This window comes from Podarcis melisellensis (genome assembly GCF_964234715.1).
Source record: "Podarcis melisellensis genome assembly, chromosome: 5".
Lineage (NCBI taxonomy): Eukaryota > Metazoa > Chordata > Lepidosauria > Squamata > Lacertidae > Podarcis > Podarcis melisellensis.
In genome coordinates this window covers 80,397,569-80,412,567 of record NC_138537.1, presented here as the reverse complement: position 1 = coordinate 80,412,567, position 14,999 = coordinate 80,397,569, and the positions used below count along the sequence as shown (strand labels likewise).

The 14,999-nt window shown below is 44.5% G+C and overlaps 1 protein-coding gene across 2 annotated transcripts in view; it reads left to right on the top strand.

Moving 5' to 3' along the window:
- The first annotated feature begins 1,619 nt into the window (after window positions 1–1,619).
- The window catches only part of ANXA11 (annexin A11), a 34,398-nt gene continuing 21,018 nt past the window's right edge, over window positions 1,620–14,999 (top strand). The window contains exon 1 of one of the 2 annotated variants that reach the window (XM_081913715.1): window positions 1,620–1,775. The gene's annotated coding sequence lies outside the window, so the exon portion shown is untranslated. Of the gene's footprint in view, window positions 1,776–6,180; window positions 6,374–14,999 lie in introns of those variants that run through there. The other variant, XM_081913716.1, reaches the window with a different exon arrangement.

The following is a 14,999-nucleotide window of genomic DNA, read 5'->3' as shown; positions in this document are numbered from 1 at the left end:
GAAGTAAGTAAAAAAAAGTTAACGTTTTACCAAGACTTTGGATTTAAGATGGAGTACCGATATTTTTAATCCTTGTCGTATCGGTTTTTTGAGTATTATGGTGGATTTTATCTTTATTTCAGTGTTTGTATGAACACTTTCTTTTTGTTTTTTAACTGAATGTGAGAACCACTCAGAACTATGGTTATAGTGTGGTATATAAATGTAATAACTGAAGTAATGATTGTAGAAACAAAATATACTTTTTTAAAACTATGTAAAAAAGTGAGACCAGTGAAAGGGCGCGTGTGTCATACCAGTTTCCTTGGAGTGTGGTTTGCCTGTTGCTTTGGAAATAAGCTCCAACTTCTGGATGACACAACTTCTGTTGTGACACAGAGGCACATGAACATTAACACAAGGTACTTGCTCTGAGCTAATAACAGATGTCACTACTTTTGGTAGGATTTGTCTTTTTATGAACAGGATTGGTTTAAGGAAGGTGCTGTTTATTTCAGCATTGTTACATCGTTAAGTAGAAAGAGATGTTGTTGTGCTGAAGGACTCTAATGGACATGCCTTAGTCGTATTCCCTCCCCTCCCCCACCCCCCGGAATGTGCAGCACACTTTTAAAGTTCCCAGTTAGCTGCCTGGTACAATTGGCTCTGGCGAGGGAATTCCCAAATTACTGAGTATTATATTTAAACTTAACTGCTTAACTGCGAGAGGCAGTGGAAGATAGGAGTGCCTGGTCCATGGGGTCACGAAGAGTCGGACACGACTAAACAACAACAGTATTTAAACTTAGTTTTGGTCATTCTGTTGTTGTTTTGTCGTTTAGTCGTGTCCGACTCTTCGTGACCCCATGGACCAGAGCACACCAGGCACTCCTGTCTTCTATTGCCTCCCGCAGTTTGGTCAAACTTATGCTGGTAGCTTCGAGAATACTGTCCAGCCATCTTGTCCTCTGTCGTCCCCTTCTCCTTGTGCCCTCCATCTTTCCCAACATCAGGGTCTTTTCCAGGGAGTCTTCTCATCTCATGAGGTGGCCAAAGTATTGGAGCCTCAGCTTCAGGATCTGTCCTTCCAGTGAGCACTCAGGGCTGATTTCCTTAAGAATGGATAGGTTTGATCTTCTTGCAGTCCATGGGACTCTCAAGAGTCTCCTCCAGCACCATAATTCCAAAGCATCAATTCTTCGGCGATCAGCCTTCTTTATGGTCCAGCTCTCACTTCCATACATCACTACTGGGAAAACCATAGCTTTTACTACACGGACCTTTGTTGGCAAGGTTTTGGTCATTCTATAAGTGTGCAAAATATTAAGAAAACTGGACACGATGACACGAGGTTAAAAAAAAACCGGATCACTTGATATGGAATGACCCGTTGGTAACAGAAGCGGTCTTAAGAATCGCCTGAGCTAAATATTCCGAAGCGAGCGCGGGCGTGGCGGGGCTTTAGCAAGAGGAGGTGCACGTGTGTATGAGAGATTTCTTTCATGGGCAGAGCGGTTACTCAGCAGACCTGTCATTTGTTCCACCCGAAAATGTTTGCAGCGTGAAACCCGACGCTGTTGTTGCTGCAGCTGCCGCCGCCAAGTGGGAGGGCCCAGGAGGAGGAGGAAGGAGGAGAAAGTTCAGCTCCTCCTCCTCCTCTTCTGGGCTCTTCAGTTATTTTCTTCTCGGAAGAGTTAGGCGAGCAGAGCACGGCTGAGAAAGCAAGGGGAGGACACGCAGCGCTTGGGCGTTCCCTGGACCTTCCTTGACAGCCTTCCTGGGGGCTTACCTGCCAGGTGAGAGGGTTGCACCAGGGGGAGGCCGCAGCTGCGCCTTCGTGCCGGGCTGCTGCGGGCGCTGGCGGGCATCGGGCGCGTTTCTGCTGGAAACGGAGCCCCGGGCGAGGCGGGCCTTGCTCCGCCTGAAGCCAGCAAGGCGGGGGACTCCCTGCCACACACCTAGAGCAGGTTGGGAAGCGGCCCCTCTTAATTCAAGGGGGCCTGAATCTCAGGGAAGCTGGTGCCCTTCCTCTCTTAGGTCGCCCCGACCTAAACTGGGTTTGGGGGGAGGGCTGCCCTCCCTTCTCAAGCGCAAACATGGCTTGCAAGTCTTCCTTCTCTGCCCGCCAAGGGCGGAGGTGCTGGGTTGGGTCGAGGAAGAGCGGGAGCCTCGGGGTGCTGCTCCTTGTTGGGTCAAACAGCCTGGCTCGGTGCGGGCCTTGCTCTGCAACAGGGCGGGGTGACTTTTCCAACTTACAGCTTCCAAAACTTGAGGGGTGCTCAAAAGTTGTAACGTGACTTGGGAAAGATTTAATATGATGTTTGGTGGGTAACACCAGTGTAAAACCGCATCGAAATCGTTAAAAAGGATGGCCAAGTGCTTGTGTAATATATTAATATTTGTTATTTAGTGTTACCTGATGTTTTCAGAAGGTAGAATTAAAATTACTTGGTTTTCTGAAAGCAGTTCATGTGCTTCTTCATCAGACGTAGACTAACCAAGCTAAATGTTGTCCAAACACAAAAATAAGATTTGAATTCCTCAGACATATTTTCAAGACCCCTTGCTGAAGAAAATGGCAAAAATTAAGCTTCACTACCTAAAATGGCATGCTCTACTCATGTAAGCTTTTCTGCTTCGCAGCATAGAATAATAGAATCATGGAGTTGGGAGGGACTATGAGGGTCATCTAGTCCAACCCCCTGCACTGCAGGAATCTCAACTGACATGACATATTGCCATCCAACTTCTGCTTAAAAACCTCCAAGGAAGGAGAGCCCACCCTTATTATTATTATTATTATTCCTATTCCTTAAATGTATACTCGGTGTCTTCTCTTAATGAATTCTTAACAGCAGCTGCCTTTACTTGTTTTCTTTAAAAAAAAACACCAACCAGGCAAATTTAAGATTAGAAGCTCCTTGGGGCAGGGACTTTTCTTTCTGATGTTGTGTGTTGTTGCCTTATAACGTGCCTTGGCATTGTGAAAGTAAATAATTTCTACTGGGCCCTTATAGCTGCATTTATGTTCTTTCTGGCCTTTAAAGTGCTTCAAGTACATGATCTCAGTAATCCTGTAATTAACCCCTTCATTATTTGCCCCCGTATCCTGGCGCATCACAGCAGCCCTCAAGTGCAGGACAGAAAATACTTATTTATTCGTCCATCCTCCAAAGCAACATACATGGTTCATCTCTTTCCTCCATTGTATCTTAACAACAGCCCTGTGAGGCAGATGAATGACATGCTCAAAACTTCCTTGCAAGTTCCATGCCTGAGTGGAGATTTGAATCTGAGTCTCTCCAGTCCTAGAATGAAACTTTAATTGCTTCTCTGCACCACTTGTACATAGGGATAGGCCTGCCCTTGTCAGACTAGGTACATCCCGTGGGCTTAAGGTTAAGGTCGAAGACCTCGAGAACCAATACCTACAAGCAGATGGGCAGTGCTTGGTGAAATCTCAAACCTGGGATGTGGGGAGGAATTCGGTGCCCTACATAGCATCTTCCCGATGACTAACAGAGGCAGACCAAATTATGTTAGATAAACAGCTCTGTGAAAATTTGCTTATTTGTCCATAATATATACAGGGTGTGGAACCATGAGTTGTGTCAGTAGAGATCTTTTTTTAATTTTACATGAAGTTGTACACCTTGCCTTCTGTGGATTGTAAAATGCTTTGCACAGTTGAAGTGCTATAATATTTTTTAGGAAATGTGCTAGGTACTACACTAATTTCTAGACATGCGTGATGCAGATTTTCAAGGCCTAGCTTATTTCTGTAATTTTAAGTTGCTTAAGACTGAATTCCATATTATGTTGTCACTGTTACCTGCCCCGAGACCTTAGGGTGAAGGGTGAGTAATAAATTGTTTTAGTAGTAGTAATTAATAATAATAAATAATAGAAATGCGTAGTGATATGTGTGGATTTGTGGTCTGCGATACTCGCCCTTGTTTCCCAAATGTGGCAGTGTTGTTTTCTTTCCCTTCCTGTGTCTGAACTGACAACAAAGAATGTTCTGTCTCTTTATCTTCTATAGTTGTTCCTAATAACATTGTAGTTTCTGGGATCCTGTTTCTGGTTGTTTGTTGCAGAGGATTCTGGTTTAGGGGCTGCTTCAAAATGTGTTAGGTTGGCTCATGCACATCCAGTGGCTGCTACTCCTTCCAGGATTATTTTGGGATGTGTGTCTTGTTGGTAGACCTGCCTGAAAGCTACTGTAGTGACTGAAATGCTACGTTGCTGGTCTAGCATATCGCATAATGCTATTGTAATATGCTAGTGGATAGGGGTGGGCTGCTTAATAATTCTTCCTACCAATGACTCCAAGCAGCTTTCAATTCATCCCCCCCCCCCCAGGTGGGCTCTTAAACTGGAGCAAGGCCAGTTGAGATCAGCCTTCAAAGAACATTTGCATGGGAGAGCTGGCAGCAGGTACAAGAGAGATTAGTCTCTCATTTCAGCCTGCTGACCCCTCTGCTCCGCAAGTCCCATCCCCAACCCCCAATTCCTGGTCGGGAATGGGGTTAGGAATGTTCTTATGCCAAAATCATATGTAGCTCTGTCCAGAGCGTAAGATGTGGGAATCCCCTGGTTCAAATTACCAGTACACATCGCGGAGAAACACATTTTATGGCTCCAAGCCACGGTCTTTTGATTTTTTCACTTCCCCATCTGCAATGTAGGGGATAATTATGCCGGCTCACTTTGTAGATCTCTCAAGTCTAGAACGATGGGATGGATATCTGCAATGACTGTTTATTCTCATTTAGATTTCAGCCTGCGTAAATCAGCAGGATTGGTAGAACCAGCCAGTAAAACATCAGATCCTCTTTTCCCCACGCACTGTTTTATTTTTTTATGTACTGCCACCCAACCCTTTTGAGCTGTGGTGTGACCTTGCTGCGGCAATGGGTGGCCATTTGTGTCTCCCCTGATCAAGGGGGCATAAAGTGGGGCAATTGTTACCACAGAATTTGCGTGTTGGCAACTGAACCCTGTTCCCCCCACACTGCCTTACCTCGCCATACTCCGTTGCTACGGGTGCTTCTATCCCAGCTGGAGTAGCGATTAAAAATGGGATTAAAAATGAAGAATGTACCGGTGTAGAGACAGGGTTCAGCTGCCTTCGCCCATGCGCAACATTTGTGGTAAGAGTTGCCACCTTCTCCACCCGGGTGCTATGCGTGAACTGGGCAGAGAGGCCAGGAAGAGCGTCTGGCCCCTTCATGTCTGGTTTAGACCTTGGTTTCAGCATGTGGACGTCTGGAAAAAGGAATCAGTGTGGCCTCAGTTTGGGCCTTGGAGCTTTAAGTCAGTTCCTTACTCAGTTTCGGACAAATTCCAATCTCTTGGCTTCCATCCCTCAGCTGCTGGGCAGGGGAATGCAAATGCAGAACAGGGTGGTAACGAGGCCAAACTAAAAATAGGAATGTATATTTTGTTGTATTGAATAGCCAAAATAGGAATGTACATTTTGTTGTATTGAATAGCCAATAGGTTGTATTAATTATGACCACTAAGTTTCGTATAAAAATATATGCAGAAACATAACTCTTCGCTAGTAAATCAGGCCAGAGAATGAAATTTTTTGGAGGGGAGGGTTTCATGCAGTGGTGGGCAGCTATCCTTTATTATCCTGAGCCTATCTTGCCTCATAGAGTGGTTGTGAGAGAGAAGAAGCAGCCCAAGTTTGTTTGGGGATTTTTATGGACCCAAAATCCACATGCACACAAATTAATAAACACTGGCTGCAGTCTAGCAGGAGGTTGAACTGCAAACAACCCATTGAAATGACTGTGCTCATGCAAGTCCTCTTCATTTCAGTGTGACCTGTACAAGAAAACCTTGAGTTGCACCTAGCGTAAATGCATTAAATTCTGTACATCAAATCAATGATCAGGCAGAGAATTGTTTGATTGTGAACTCAAGCACACTGGACAGGTTTTATTGTTGTAGGCCTCCGAATTTCAGGAAGAGGGATGCGGGAAGAAAACTTCATTAACCAAGGGCTGCTTTGTTTCATTGCCCTTTCTTCCTCATTAACTCCCACATGTTTCTTTGTGCATTACAGCTTTAAGTGCTCAGTAGCAGTTTCTGCTTTCCTTCTAGAATAATTGACTTGTGACATCACTGCTGGCTGTCATGGAAACCATAACAGCCCAGCACAGTGTGTGGCAACCTTCCCTAACTGGGTGCCCTGCATTTTTATGGGATCACATCTCCCATCGAGCCCAGCCAGCACAGTGCAGCTTCTTAAAACGGGACAAGCGCTGCAGGAACTGGCCAGGAATTCCACTGCTGATGGGAGCTCTTCTCATGAACTTTCTTACCACCCCAGTTCAAGAAGGATGTACATACAGTGGATGGGATTTGGAGGAGGACGAGGGAGGTATGGAAGAGGTTTGTTAAAGTAATGGGGAAAGACTTCAGGTGTTGAAGATCAGTGTAGATGACCAACTGGTGTCCCTTGGGCTGGAACAAGCTTTTGAAATAATTGTCCCTGGAAGCTCTAACAAAATCAAGATGTGCCAGAAAGTTTGCCTGTGCTTTTGGCTTGTAAGAAAATGGTTGCCAAAAGAGCGAATCCAACACTTTAGGTTAAATCTGGATTGTAAATCTAATTCTGTAGAGTTTCGAAGCCCTTAAGATGACACCAACTTCCTTGCCATCTGTGCAGAAAGGTCAGTTTGTATGGCAAAATATACTTTGGCTCCCAAGTTACTATAGTGCAGACCCTGAAAATATAGATTTGCTATTCCTGGGATACAGTTTAAATTAATGGTTTTCAAATTTCATACCTTCTGGAAACCTTTTTGGATGGATCAATCTACTGAGGAACCTTCCCCTATAGAGAAAATTCTGGAAAGCATTAGAGGGGCACTCTGGTTTGGTTACTACATAATGGCCAAACTATGGTTTGGTGACTGAGACTTTGCTTGTGCTTATAGTTTGCTTGATTTGAACCCAGTGGCAATCTAAGAAGTAAGTAAGAGAGAGAATTAATGTGATCTGGCAGCATGGTATGTATGATCATATGCAATTCCAATCTTTCGAAACCAAGTTGAGAGGGAGCTGCTACTCTAAATATAGCATTTGCCTACAAAAAGATTAGCCTTAAGGTACCAGTGTGGTTTTAAAAGGAAAGTAGTAATAGAAGCTTGCCTTTTTAGCTGTATCGTAATATATTTTATATCTTAAATAGTAAGCTTAGTTCCCTGAGCGTCAGTCCTTATGTACAGTAGATGGAACTCAAAAGGGGAAGGCAGCAGAATTCAGAAACCCCTCCTCCCTGGGCTTTTTTAGCTGGAAATCACCGGAACTCAGTGCCGCCACCTCTCAGGTGGGCGCCATTGCCATTCTTAGAGAACAAGGGAGGTGTTTATGGTGAGTTCCAGCACCTCTTTTTTTCTATAAGAATAGCACTGGGAACACCAGTATTTACAGTAGTACTTTAAAAACCTTCAGCAAAAAAATGGAGGGGGGCGGGAACCCGAAACGGATTAATTCTCATTGACCGCATAATGCTGACTGATACGGAGGAAAAGGAAAACGAGTGGGAAGCTGGGAGTGGTATGGAGTATCCTTGAAAATAGCATGGCTGGGGCTCGGAGCAGTCTGCACTGCATCATATATAGGGAGCCACCATGGCTAGTTGCCATTGACACCCTCATCCTCCGTGACTTTGCCTACGTTAAAATGCAAGCTTTGCTCTCACAGAAGGCAGTGGTGGCCATGAACATGGAGCAGGGGCGGTTGCCCCAGGTGCAAAATTTCAGCACCTGGTGCTGCTTCAATATTGCTGCATGCTTCTGTTGCTGGGCTCCGTTGAAAACGGCTTCTCCATATGAAGCAGGAAGTAACCTCTCCAGACAACGGAATGACTCTTATCTCTGCGGCGGCAATCTCCTGGGTGACACGGACGCTGTTAGGCAGTTGAATGCACATACGTACTCCGTCCATTTCCCTCCCACCCATCCCTGCCCCTCTGCACAGCCCCGGGCGCTGGCTACCCATGCTATGCCACTGCTAGATGGGCATTGACCTGATCCAGCATGTTAAGCCCCTTTGAGAGCTGTGTAAGGTGGTAGCCATCACAACATCGTCTGGTAACTAATTTCTGCATCCTACAGGTGGCGCTGTGGGTTAAAGCCTCAGCGCCTAGGACTTGCTGATCGAAAGGTCGGCGGTTCGAATCCCTGCTGCGGGGTGCGCTCCCGCTGCTCGGTCCCAGCGCCTGCCAACCTAGCAGTTCGAAAGCACCTCCGGGTGCAAGTAGATAAATAGGGACCGCTTACCAGCGGGAAGGTAAACGGCGTTTCCGTGTGCGGCTCTGGCTCGCCAGAGCAGCGATGTCATGCTGGCCACGTGACCCGGAAGTGTCTTCGGACAGCGCTGGCCCCTGGCCTCTTAAGTGAGATGGGCGCACAACCCCAGAGTCTGTCAAGACTGGCCCGTACGGGCAGGGGTACCTTTACCTTTACCTTTACATATTGAAAAGGTCTCATCCTGCCCCAGTGAAGGCTGGGATCCATTGCACCCCCCTCAGCCAGCCTTCACCTGCCTGCTGTTGTACTTTCATCAGATCCAAGGCCGACTCTGGCTATATTCACTTCTTGTCTCCCTTGGCTTCTGCCCTACTGGTTCCATGGAGCACCACTCCACCCCCTGACCCAAATGTATATTTATATTGGTGGGCATGGCATGAAATCCTACAATCATCTGTACGAAAACTAAACAGGGGAACTCTGCAGTATAGAAACAGTGGCTTTATTAATGCTGCTAGGTAAAAAAAACAAACCCAAAACCCCATGGTTGTAAAAACTGTAGGCCTCTATTTACACTGCAGGCTTTGAGGGAAAGACCTTATTTATCCTTCAGCAAGCAAGTTCTCACATATAAATTGAGAAACTTTGTGCTTCTTTGGGCTATATAAATATGCCTCGGCTGTCCAATTTAAAGAAGTTCATTCAGCCGTGTATTTGCCAGAGTCCTGTGATTCACTCTTTAATTGTTTTCTGATGTAAATTTATAAATCCCACTCATGACCTACTTTCCTTTTGGGGAGAAGTATTCTCTTTTATTATTTATTTTAAAAGATTAAATGAAACTGCTAAAGTAATGAAAAATTAATCTGGTGCCTTTAAAAAAAAATCAGCATGTTAACTGCTACAATGCTTTTTAAAAATGGGTAAAAGTAGTTATGTTGACTCACAGGAAAAAAATCATATTGGGCCAGTACCTTCATTAAAACAACCAGTTAAGTCACATCATTCATTATTATGCAAGCTTTTGAGCTAAGCACCACTAGATGACTAGATGGTACAAAATAATGCAAGGCAATGGGATGAGGAACAGGATTTTATTTTATTTTATTGGCTGGTGTTCAAGTCACACACATCTGGATCTAACAAGAGTCTTATGATGGAGTGTGGCATCAGGAGTCCAGGAAACTTTCAAAAGAACAGCAAGCATAATATAATCTGCCTTGCTCTGAATACTGTGGGAGGATCTACTACCTTGTAAACTTTAGATATTTCATTGGGAAAGGTATAATTTAAAATGCATTTGGGGGATGATCATCTTGCCGTTGGTACACTGGTCACTATTAAATCTAATAGGCATATGCAGCGGCAAATGGTTCCGGGTAATTCTTTGTTACTGTTTATATAGTTCAATATAATTTGGTGCGCTAATACTTATTAGTGAGGCCCATAGCATTCTTCTGTAGTTGTGAGGAAGTTTTACTTTGAGGAAAACTCCTTGGGTTTCCCCCAGAGTTTCAAAAGACTACTTTCCCTTTGGGTATTTAAGATGCCTCGGAATATTTCAGTTCCTCACAGCATGCAAGTCTCCGTTCTCTCTTCAATTGATCAAAGTACTTCAGCCAAATTATGGCACACGTTGGGTTTGGTTATATATACAGTGTCTCAGCATGTGGAATGGATGTAGAGATGTAGCTCCCTTGGTGATATTTTTGACCACATCTCTAATCTTTCAGCGCAGGAAAATGAATTGCTGAGATGGAAATGGATTAGAACTTTCAAATGCCACAGGACATTGAGAAGTCTGAGAAGTATCTGATCAGACAAGGTTTCGTCTGGGTTTCCTGTGAATTAAGAGTAGAATTGCAGAAGGTGGTGCTCTATTCCAGTGAAATCCTGAAACGTGCAACACTTTAATTTAAAAAACCGCCCTGCAACTTCTAGATTAGTAATTCACGGGCAACACTTCAGAATATCATTTGCAATCTAGCAACAACTTTCTGGTGATAGCTATGAGGTTTCAATCTGATAAATAGTTCTTAAACCATTGAAACAATACATGTAGAGCTCCAAACCATTTCTTGATTCAGTCAGTTTGCAAAAGCCACATAAACCAGAGTATTCATTTACAGATGTTTCAACCGTTTTCTTTTGTCCATGATTGACAGCAACTTGCAGGAGCAGCGCAAGTGTCTCACATAAGAAAACCTCTCTGTGTTAGCTGGATTGGGTCTGTTTAAATAGTTGCCTCTTGGAAAGGTCAAATGCACCCAAAGGAAATGCTGATAAAAAGAATTGCTGCCTTATCACTCATAACAGGCATGTCATAAAGCAGAGTTCGAGGCTGCAGGAGACAGTGCTTCCTTGGATTAGTCAAGAGTCACAAACTAATATATAATATGTTACAAAGGCGTCTCCTGTGACTTTTAAGGTTTCTGTGTGATACAGTTGGATCTTTCTCAAGCTTAAAGGCAGGGCTTTTTTTCAGCCAGGACTCTTCGGAACTCAGTTCTGGCACCTTTCAGGTGGGCACCATTTCCTTGATAAGAGAACAAGAGGCGTTCATGTTGAGTTCCAGCACCTCTTTTTCCCTAGAAAAATAGCTCTGCTTCTAATGTGTGGCCATCATTCTTAGGTGCTAACATTTGTAGCTCAAGAACAGGATATGATGGATTAGAAAATTTGTGGTGTGAGTGCCCCTGGCTGCCTGGAAAAACCCATTGTTTTCAAATGGAGAACATGAAAGAGGCAGCTTCAACTTCATTCAGAAACTAAGCAAAAGCACTTCAGTTTTATGTCGCATGCCACTGAACTTGGTGGAGTTCTTTCAATTTAAACTTCACTTTTGTGACCTAGGCCCACACTTACAGCTGCAATGTCAAAATATTACATTAGGCTGTGCTATGGATGGTGTTCAACAGGGTGACCCCACATGTTCGGTTTATTCCTTGTTCAGCTGGTTCAGCTGGGTGGTTCCTATCCAAAGTTGCTTGCCTGGCTCTGCAACTCCTAAATATAATTTTCTCCTTTGGGTGGGCCTGAATATTTCTCAGCTGACAGCTGAATGCAGAGTTGGCTGGTTGGCTACAGGGGCTTGTCTTGTTTGAAACTGCATGGAGGAGGAGGAAAGCTGTAGAGTGTGTATGAACAGACCACGCCAAATGCAAGATGTTCTAATAGTTCTTCCTGTATTTGCGTAGCTTGTCCTCCTGCTCTGTGTATTTGTACTTGCCCTTTGTCAATATTGTGTCATCTGCACTTATATTTTTAAGGGAGCAAGCAGAGCACATGCTCTAGGGATTGCTTTAAAATAATGGCAGTAGGAGCTGAGAGTAAATTTCTCTAGGAAAACCACTATCTATTTTTCAGGTTTGTTTCATGTATTGCAAAATATAATCAGTTACCAGGTTAGCTTAAAAGCATACCAGTGATTGACTAAAAGTAGTTCCAATTAAGTGGGCAGCATATATTTTTTTTACAGAATTGTAAGGCAGGAAAAGCACATTCCATCTGCAAGTTATCGTAACAAACATTTCCCTCTTCTCTCTTTACTTTCAGAGGATGTTTGAGTTACTGCCATGCTGAGAAGTTGATGGGTTTTTTTTTTAAAAAAAACAACGCCCCGCCCCCCATATTCTTTGCAAATTGATATTGTCTGCCTTTGTAATACCTTTGTAATGCAAGTTGTTTACTCTTTCCAAATTCTGCTGCTGGTGGGGTAAGGCTGCTAGCTGGGATTGCAAAATACCACCAGAGTCCCATCTGATACTGTTTTCCGGAGTTGGTTCCGGGGGCCCTTTGGTGAGTTTGGGGTTGTTTGTTTAAGATACTTTGATAACATATTACCCAATGCAGGTACGGTACCAGAGAGAGAGAGAGAGAGAGAGAGAGAGAGAGCGCACTCCACAGCCTGTGCATGCTTGCAAACCAGGAAACAACATGATGTCACCTCCCTCCTTGTCATTCAGAATTTCACTTGCGCCTGTACATGGAAGGCTGTGGGATTTGCATGAGGAGGAAAGAGGATGCTAGTCAGGTTCGGCATATTGGTGGATCTAACTCTCAAGATTGTTGTAGTAAAGAGAGCCAGTGTGGTGTAGTGGTTAAGAGTGGTAGACTCATAATCTGGGGGACTGGGTTCGTGTCTCTGCTCCTCCACATACAGCTGCTGGGTGACCTTGGGCCTGTCAAACTTCTTTGAAGTCTCTCAGCCCCACTCACCCCACAGAGTGTTTGTTGTGGGGGAGGAAGGGAAAGAAGATTGTTGGCCACTTTGAGACTCCTTTGGGTAGTGATAAAGCGGGATATCAAATCCCAATCCAAACTCTTCTAGTGCTTAAGTGTTTCTGTTTTGGTGCACTGGCTGGATTGATAACAGCCATCTACCTCCTAAGCTTATAGCATTTTTATCCCACCTTTTCCTCCAAGGGGTACATGGTTCACCCCCCTCCTCAGTTAATCCCTACAGTTACCCTGGAGCTAGTTTAAGAGGCTATGGCTGGGCAAAGGTCACCCAGTGAGCTTCATAACTGAATGGGGATTTGAACCCTGAACTCAGTCCGACACTCTAACCGCTACACCCCACTGGCTTCCAATAGTTCTTCTGCTATGGTGCAGCTCTGTAGATTGAGCAGCTAAATAAATACAGGGAAAGCAAAATGTCACTTAGAGAAGGATCTGAAATATTTTCCTTGAGGCTTGGATTTGTTTTTTATGGTGTTTTAATGTGTTGTGAATCGCTCTGAGATTTTTTCCCCTTTAAAATATAAAGCGGTATAAAAGTGAAAGATAACAACAACAACAACAACAACAACAACAACAACAACAACAACAACAACAACAAATTCCACCGGGGGGGGGGGAGAAGACACCTACACATTCCGTTGTGGCAACCGTAACCTGGGTTTAAGGTGCCATTTGGCGATTAGCTGGTATATCTGAGTTTCTAACACTGCTTATTGCATCCTGCACCTGGTGGGAGCGTACTTGCAGTTGAGGCAGGTGACAGGGTGCAGGTGCGCAACATGTTTACCTCTTTTACGACAGCCGGAATGGACTATGGAGTGGACTTTGTTCGCGACCTCGGTTTGAATGGGGAATCCAGGCAACACAGGATTCCATCACATCCCAGGGATCTCCACGGTGCTCCCGGTATTGTTCTTGTTGCGCAGTTGCGGTAATAACAGTGGCAGTGAACCACATAGCAAGCCTTTGGTAGGATTTACTCAGGCTGCAGATAAGAACAGCTCTGCTGCAGGGTTGATGGCAACTGGGAGATAACCAGGAACTTGCGAATTGTAGGGCTCTTGCCACAGAGCGAAGTCTGAGTCATTTAAAAATACATCAAATAAGGAAGGAGGAAGGGCCTGGTTTTAAAAGGGGCTGAAAAAAGGAAGCAGGAAATGAATTGCTTCTGATCAGTTGCTTCTGCCTTTCCCATAGGGAAGGGCATTGTGCAAATATTACGGGGATTATAGCGACACTCTAAACACTTGGTGGTACCAGAAAATTGGGTAGGAGCAGTGCCCCAGCTGCACTCAAAGGTCCAAGTGTAGAAGCAAGTGTTCATCTCTACAAACTGAGAGCCAGGGCTTTAAAAAAAAAAATTAAAAGCCACAGTTTCAAGGTGTCAGGTTCCCTGGTTTGCATTTACGGATAGCTTTGCTGATGAGCCCACAACTGCTGCTAGCAACAGAGTTGACTAGTCTGTCAGCACTTATGCCTAGATGGGCTGTGTGTGCTGTGCATATTTCCTTGGCTTGTCTCCTGGAACCAGTTCTTACTTGTTACCGGCAAGCGGCTATTTATGCACCTGATTGAATGAACAACTGCCATTCCTTCCTTTCCATTCTCCAGTTTTAGTTAGTTTAATCTAAGTCAGGCATAGCCAAACTCCAGCCCTCCAGATGTTTGGGACTACAATTCCCATCTTCCCTAGCTAATAGGACCAGTGGTCAGGGATGATGGGAATTGTAGTCCCAAACATCTGTAGGGCTGGAGTTTGGCTATGCCTGTTCTATTTCCCCCTTGCAACAGTTTATTATAACTTTAAAAATCAAAACAAATTAAGATGGGAAGAACCTCCGAAAGGTTTTTAGAATGTCACAGTATAAGAACTTTGGTTTTAAACTGTGCTTATAGACTAGGAAGAGTTGGAGGGGGACCCCCAAGGGTCATCTAGTCCCACCCACCTCTTGCGATGCAGGAATCGAACTCGCAACTTTCTGAGGAGCAAAATCACAACTAAGAGCTTTAAAGGCAACAGTTATTGTGGCGTAAGTTTTAGTAGGCTAGAGCTCACCTGATCGAGTGAGTCGCTCTTTCAGATGCAGGATGTCGTGGGGGGGGGGAAGGTTGAAAGGCCATGGAATCTAAGATACAGCAGAATGAGTCTGACACCATAAGGAATTTCTCCCTAAGGAGCTTTCAGATTGTTAAGTAGGAAACTTGAGAAATCTAGAAGCAAAACCAAAGCAATTTCAGTTCCTGGTGTTTTAATGGTGGAAATCCGACTGTTAATTACAGGCCTGCGCAACTACTGACTAGCCAAGCCTCACACAGCTCACCGTGACCTGCCAGAGGCTTCACTGCTCTCCTCTTTTTAAAGGTTTGTTGAGCCACTTGGTGGTCCATCATCCATGGTCGTTCAGTAGGGTGTGTTGTGCTTAATTGTGCCTTGAGTTGTGCTGGCTGGTAGTAGTAATAAGTTGTATCTAGCATCCTTAGTTTGCGTTGCAGTGGCACACTCCCCTG